A 6171-nucleotide genomic window follows, 5' to 3' on the forward strand; every position below is an offset into this window, starting at 1 on the left:
TTTAGAAATTTTAACACCTTTTGATATTTTTAAACATTATTAACTATTGTGTTGGTTCCTAATCTACTTGATAGCCTCAGAAGAGAAACACAAATCAAAAAATATCATTATGTATTTAACTTTTTCAGAATCTAAAAAATATTGCACCATTTAAGTCTAATTATACTGATAGGCTAATGTGGGGCTGGGAATGTGGCCTAGTGGCAAGAGTGCTTGCCACATACACATGAAGCACTAGGGTTGATTCCCCAGCACCACATATATAAAAAACGGCCAGAAGTGGCGCTGTGGCTCAAGTGGCAGAGCACTAGCCTTGAGCAAAAAGACGCCAGGGACAGTGCTCAGGTCCTGAGTCCAAGGCCCAGGACTGGCAAAATTAAAAAAAAAAAAAATCTATCGGATAGTCTATTGCATCAGTAAAATAATATCAGCAAGTATTTAAATTTCTACACTTAATTTTAGCTGTCCCATGATAGTAGAGCAGGTCTGTCTGTAAGGGTCATAGAGTCCCCATCCTTGTAGACACTACAGCTAGTTGGAAAGAGTTTTCTTGTCACCTTTTCTATCCCTCTTAGGAAACAATATCCTTTATGCCAAATGTATCTATACTCCGGAGAGTAATTTATTCTTGAAAAATATATCTAACTGTGAGGCCTAAGTCAATTATATTTCAACCTATCCTATCTACTTTGTTTTCATACATTTTTCACAACCTTAGAATTCAAATTACAGCAAGACAAAACATACAATCTTTGATTTTCCTACTGTTAGATTTCTCTCACAGCTTAATATTGATGAGTCATTTTTCTGGACATTAAGCCAAATTTTCTCATTGTATATACTTTATTCGTGAAGTTAGAGGAAAAGCAAAAATAAAGTATAGAAATATTAGATAAATGCATGGTACCCAAACCATCCACCTATTGTCACTGAAATGGTTGAAATTGTAAAATGATCTCTGTGGGCATAGAGATTAAATGGATTTTGAATTCTTAATATTTTTAACGAAGCATTACTTAGTGGGATCATGAAGGAGTGTCCTGTTTAGACAGATACAGAACTCATGATATAATAAGTAATACCACCGTTTGCTTAGCTACAAATGACCCATCTTAGCAGGCTCTGATAGCTCCTGCCTGCAGTCCTATAACTAGGGAGTCTGACACTGAGATAGTTTCAAATCCTGAGTGGGGGTAAAGTTGGCGTGGAATTCATTCTCAACTGAGAGCACTGGTGTGTGCTCCTCCTTCTAGCTGATTCTGTCTGTAGCTGAGAAGAGTGTGTTTCCAGTGCAGCTCAGGAAACAGAACGTCCATCAGAGTCTCTATCACTGATATGGGACAGGCTATGGTGACCCAACCCATGCAGTGAGGAAGGCGCCTCCCTCCCCTCCCCTCTGCCTGGGCTGGGCCATCTCCTCTCTCTCTGGAGTGTGCGGTTCTCCTGGGTTTCCAGTCACTCCTCCCCCCCAACCAAAGGCACGTGAGTGCCAGGGCAGTTGACAAGTGTCATCCTCCCCTCCCACCCCACTGCTCGCTCACGCCTGGGTGCACTGTCGGGCTCAGTCGCCTTTCCTGCCGTGGGGATCGAGACTCAGCTACTCTTTTTTCAACTCCCTTTCTCACCCTCTCCCCTAGTCACCTGGCCCACAGATAAGGCTAGAGTGTGTTAGGGGAGCCAGCACCATCCTAACACGCTCGTGGCAGAAACGAGAAAGCAGGCCTGCACCCTTACCGCTAAACAAAGTTAGATGTATGCATGTCTCAGAGAAAGCTTCAAGAGCCAACTGCTTTATTAAAGCGGAGGTAACGGGAGATGATTCCGAGAGAAGGCGGTTGGCCAGGACGACGATAGGCTGAGAGCTGTCACCTGATCCCCTTGAGCTAATGTCACTCAAAAGCCTGAGCCAGGGCCGGACAGGTAGGCGCCTGGGCAGGCAGGAGAGTTGGGGGCTGGGTGCAAAGCCAGTTCTTCTGGTTCTGGACCAAGAGAGAGTAGCCTGCTTCCGCATTCCTCTAGGGCTTGGGGGGAAGGTTGTCAAACCCCCCACCAAGTCTAAAGGCCGGATCCCAACAGTGCACCATTGCTGGGGAACCCTCATGTGGTCCTGAGTTCAAGGCCCACGTATGGCAAGGAAAGGAACCCCTTCTGAGCTGGGTTTTGTAGAGAACCCACAGTAGTAGTCCAAGTCACAGCTTGATATCTATTAGTTTTGTTTGCTATTAAACATTGTGAATCACTATGAAAATGAAATGTGTCAAATTGATGGATTGTATTTTTCTTCTCTGATCACATCATCATAAGTTGGGAGGAGAGCGATGGCTCACACCTGTGATTCCAGCACTGGGCACACAGCCCTGGGGAACCCTCAAGTTCTAAGGCAGTCCACGCTGTGCAACAGCTATCAGGCCAGCCTGGTAGACAGGAGCCCTTGGCTCAAAGCTCAATTTATCTCATTCATATTCATGATAAGTGGATTTAATTTGGCAAGTGTGTACAGTATACATTTATTTATGTCACTGAAGTAAACTTGGTGTCCTTGAAACAAGATAAAACTTTTGGTCATAGGGATGATCTATTTTCTTGCCTAAGTGTATAATTCAAATTATATTTTACTACATGTTTTCCATGTTGAGTTGATGAAATTAAACCAATAGTGTTAGTCTGATTTTAATTTGTATCACTTTTGGAGTGATCATGTATACAGCTCTCTCTCTCTCTCTACCTCTCTCTCTCTCTCTCTCTCTCTCTCTCTCCCTCCCTCCCTCCCTCACTTCCTCTCCTGGGTCAGGGCTTACATTCCTGGCCTGGAAGCTGTCCTTGAGCAATTTTGCAAAGGCTCTACCACCTTGACCCATAGCTCCACTTCTAGTTTTCTGGTGGTTAATTGGAGACTTTCCTTCTTGGGTCAACTTTGAACTGTGATCCTCCAGGATCAAGCAACCCAAGCAGCCAAAAAAATTTTAGAAGAAAAAATTCAAACATGTACAACCAGAATTAAAATTTTTATAGCTTTCAAAAAATTACAGCATGCATTTTCATGTTGTATTTTAAATATTGCCATCACTCTAACCAAAGTATAAGTGTATCTTGTTAAGGAAATAGATCACAAACTTTATCCAAAAAAAACCCAACTATAGAATTATTATTCATCTCATAAACAATTGCCTTCAATCTGGTCTTTGAAGTATTTTCAGGTGGAAATCAAAGGTTGCTTACTTCTAATTCCAGGTTTATAAAATATGAATGTGTTACAAAATTTGTAGACAGGAATTTGATAACTCAATACAGCATATTTTATGGAAGGATGGTCTCGATTTTACAGTATTTTACACTGACTTTATTCCATATAATTTTCTAATAACGTAAGCTTTCCTGTTCACTGAGGAGGAAATTCTGGTAGCTCCATAGGCGTCTGAGATCTGCCTGATTAAAGTTGATGCCAACCCAGGCAACACAGCAGACTCCTTATCACCCACCGTCTGGGCTGCTCCCGTGGTTCATCATCCTCACAGTGGGCGTGAATTCGGGAGGACCACGGTTCCAGGCCAGCCTGAGCTGAAAAGTTCCTGAGACTCTGTGAGCAGCAGAAGCTCGATGTGGCCAGGCTGGGCTTCACCAGAGCAACCGAGTCGGAGTTAGGAAGGAAGGTACACAGTGAAGGAGGAGGCTGAGCAAACACGGTTGGCTGTGTATCTAGGGATGAAGTAGAAAAAAGTGAAGTTAATAAAAGTAAGGAAAGAGAGAAAATAAAAGTAATGAAACAAGCAGACATTAACAACCTGTCATTGGAAAAGAGACTCTTTCCATTGATTTGGGAGAGCTTGGACAGGTTCCCCTGTGTGCACGAAGCAGTCTCTTGATGGAGCATGTAGGGCTGTCTTGGGGTGTCAGCCTTCCTGTGGCCTAGTGGAGCTGGGGTGTGGGGTGGGGGTGGGGCGGGTTGAGGCCTGTCTGGAACCCTTGAGTTCTGCAGAAGGGTAGGGCTGCTTCTAGCTGCCCTTACCTGAGTAGGGGAGCACTCCTGCCCTGGGGGAGCCCGTCCTGCCCTGGGGGAGGCCATCCTTGCCCTGGGGGAGGCCATCCTGCCCTGGGGGAGCCCATCCGGCACTGGGGGAGCCCGTCCTGCCCTGGGGGAGTCCATGCTGCCCTGGGGGAGCCCATCCTGCCCTGGGCAGAGCTTTCCCTCCTCAGATCTCTTTACTGGGTTGAAAATGGGCGCTGCTGACTCAGCCTCAAGTTTCCTGCTGGCTGCTCTGGCAGGGTTTTTAGTCTTATTTATTTGTTGAATGGCTGCTGAGAAGAGTATGTATGGGGTCTCTGTAGGGTGGAAGACTCTATACAGATCTATCAGATCCATTTGAGACATGGTATTACTTAGGTCCTCAGCTCCCTTGCTAATCCTCTGGGTGCTGGATCTGTCTCTTGGAGAGAGTGGAGTATTAAAGTCACCCACTATGATTGTGTTTGGGTCTATCTTGTTATGTAGTTCTGTGAGAATTTGCTTGGCATATGTAGGTCCAATTTTGTTCGGTGAGTATACATTTATCACCGTAATGTCTTGATTCTGGATTTTTCCTTGTATTAAAATATAGTGGCCTTCTTTGTCTTTTTGAGTTGATTTTAATGAAAAGTCCAGCTTGTCTGAGATCAGGATGGCTACTCTTGCCGTTTTGGTAGGTGCGTTTGCTTGCAAGATCTTGCTCCATCCTTTCATTCGGAGCCTGTTTTTGTCCCTTGCTGTAAGGTGGGTCTCTTGAAGACAACAGATGGCAACTTTTTGTTTACAGATCCACTCTGTCAGTCTGCTCATCTTTGTCAGAGAGTTTATACCGTTTATATTCAAAGAGATCATGGATAAGTCTTTTTTCCCTTCCATTTTCCTGTTAGGCTGTTTTTCCTCTCCTTCTTTTCTTTTCTTTATTGAGCTGCTCTTTCTGTTGGGCTCTGGCTATTGTAGTTTGATTCTGTTTCTGTCTGGGAGCCTGTGGTTTTTCTGTGGGGTGGGGTTCCCCTCTTAGAGTTCGCTATAAGGCTGGTTTTTCATTCACATACTCCTTTAGATCCTCTTTGCTATGGAAAGATCTGGTTTCTCCCTCGAAGGTGAATTCCAGTTTTGCTGGGTATTGAATTCTGGGTTGGCAATTGTTGGCCTGTAGGATTTGGATGGTGTTCTTCCATTCTCTTCGCGCGTGGTAGGTTTGTGTGGAGAGGTCAGCTGTTATCCGGATCCTCTTCCCATTGTAATAAATTTCTTGATGATCTTCTTGTATCCCCTTCCTGTGGTTGTACCTACACTATCACTGTATCTTATCTGAATCCATTGGAAACTGCATATACTTGTATCAGAACGAGGAAACTGAAAGGGATTATCAAAATCGAGAGTCACAGGGTAAAAAGACAAATGACTCCAAAAGCAATGCTTGCAAAACTGGTGTAAACCAACTGACCAACTAATGGGGGGGAGAGGGGAGGGGGGAGGGGTGGGGGGACTGAGGGAGGAGTGACAAACAGCACAAGGAATGTATCCAATGCCCAATGGATGAAACTGTAACCTCTGTGTACATCACTTTGAAATAAAAAAAAATAAAAAATAAATTTAAAAAAAAGACAAAGCACAAAATGATTCTTGGCATTGTAAACAAGCGGTCGGAAATCTGGAGCAATTCTAGAATGCATTTCACCTATAATTTGCTAGCGACTCTTCCAGAAGCCCTAAGTGTAAGGTTTACACAGAATGGTGGTTCACTGATTTTTTTCTCTTTTTAATTTGTGGTGCTGGTGACTTGGTCACAGCCAATGTCCCCGCGTCCTCTGTCTGGGAAGCAGCGTGCGGACCCCGCGGGGCGCTGCCCAGGCTGCAGGGAGCTCGGGTTTGCAGCCTGGACTCCGTGGCCCAGGTCCAGTGCTGGGCAGCAGGGGGGCGCAGCTCCCGGGGGCTGGTGGGGTGGGGGCGGCCCGCGCCCCCCTGGGGGCCCCGCCTCCCGCCGGGTCCTTCGGGAGCGTGCCCCGCATGCGCCCCGCACGCGCCCCGCCCCGGCCTCCAACGGCACTGGGCCACGCGCACGGTGAGCGGTGGCGGTTGTGGCCGTGGAGGGAGACAGTGCGCAGGCACGGTGAGCGGCTGCGGTATTGGCGGTGGAGGGAGACGGTGCGCAGGCGCTGTGAGTG

The sequence above is a fragment of the Perognathus longimembris genome, unplaced genomic scaffold (assembly GCF_023159225.1).
Source record: "Perognathus longimembris pacificus isolate PPM17 unplaced genomic scaffold, ASM2315922v1 HiC_scaffold_4976, whole genome shotgun sequence".
NCBI classification, from domain to species: domain Eukaryota; kingdom Metazoa; phylum Chordata; class Mammalia; order Rodentia; family Heteromyidae; genus Perognathus; species Perognathus longimembris.